This window comes from Apium graveolens, chromosome 3 (assembly GCF_009905375.1).
Source record: "Apium graveolens cultivar Ventura chromosome 3, ASM990537v1, whole genome shotgun sequence".
Lineage (NCBI taxonomy): Eukaryota > Viridiplantae > Streptophyta > Magnoliopsida > Apiales > Apiaceae > Apium > Apium graveolens.
This window is the reverse complement of record NC_133649.1, coordinates 141,514,633-141,515,619: the sequence shown is the minus strand read 5'-3', so window position 1 is coordinate 141,515,619 and position 987 is coordinate 141,514,633. Positions and strand designations below refer to the sequence as shown.

Genomic DNA, 987 nt, shown 5'->3' with positions numbered 1-987 from the left:
ATCCAGCAGCATGAACGAAAGCCTTGATGGATTTTTCTCAACCCAAGATCAATGACATTCAATCTAGCATTGTCAGGCCAGCTATCATAGCTAGTACCTTTGAGATCAAGCTTGGCATAATTTAATGGGTGCAGAATTCAATCCAATTTGGGGGTTCTCCAACTGAAGATCCCAATATGCACATTAGGGATTTCATTGAGATCTGCGACACTTTCAAGTTCAACGGTGTTTCTGAAGATGATGTGAAGCTGAGACTGTTCCCATTCTCTCTGAGGGACAAGGCTAAGAGCTCGTTACACTCTCTACTATCTGGTTCGATTACTACTTGAGAAGATCTTGCTCAGAAGTTTCTTACTAAATTCTTCCCTATGGCGAAGACAGCTGCACTCAGGAATGCTATTACTCAATTTGCGCAGCAAACGGGAGAATCACTTTGTGAAGCTTGGGAGCGCTACAAGGAGATGCTTAGGAAGTGTCCTCATCATGGAATGCCTAATTGGATGATCATCACTTATTTTTACAATGGGTTGGGAGCACAGTCCAGACCCATGCTCGATGCAACAGCAAGCGGAGCATTATGGGCAAAGAGCTATGAGGAAGCTTATGATCTAATTGAACTGATGGCTGCTAATGAATATCAGTATCCAACCCAGAGATGTCCACAAGGCAAGGTAGCAGGAGTTCTTGAAGTGGATACAACTATGGCTATCACTGCTCAACTAAAGGAGTTGTCTATGAAGATCGATTCTCTTGCTAACTTGGGTGTTAATTATATAAGCAGTGTTTGTGAGTTATGTGCAGGTTCGCATGTGACGGAGCAATGCGCTATATCTAGTGACTCAGCTCAGTTTGTGAGCAACTTTTAGAGATCGCAGCAACCAGTTCCAGACACTTATCATCCTGACAACTGGTATCATCCTAACTTCAGCTGGAGCAACAATCAGAATGTGATGCAACAGCCGTTCCAGCAGTCTGGACATAAACAAT

General features: G+C 43.4%; 1 non-coding gene across 1 annotated transcript; it reads right to left on the bottom strand.

Moving 5' to 3' along the window:
• Positions 1-383: 383 nt before the first annotated feature.
• Positions 384-490, bottom strand: LOC141716520 (small nucleolar RNA R71). Its single transcript, XR_012573227.1, has one exon. It is a non-coding gene; the product is annotated as a small nucleolar RNA R71 (small nucleolar RNA).
• Between the last annotated feature and the right edge of the window lie 497 nt (positions 491-987).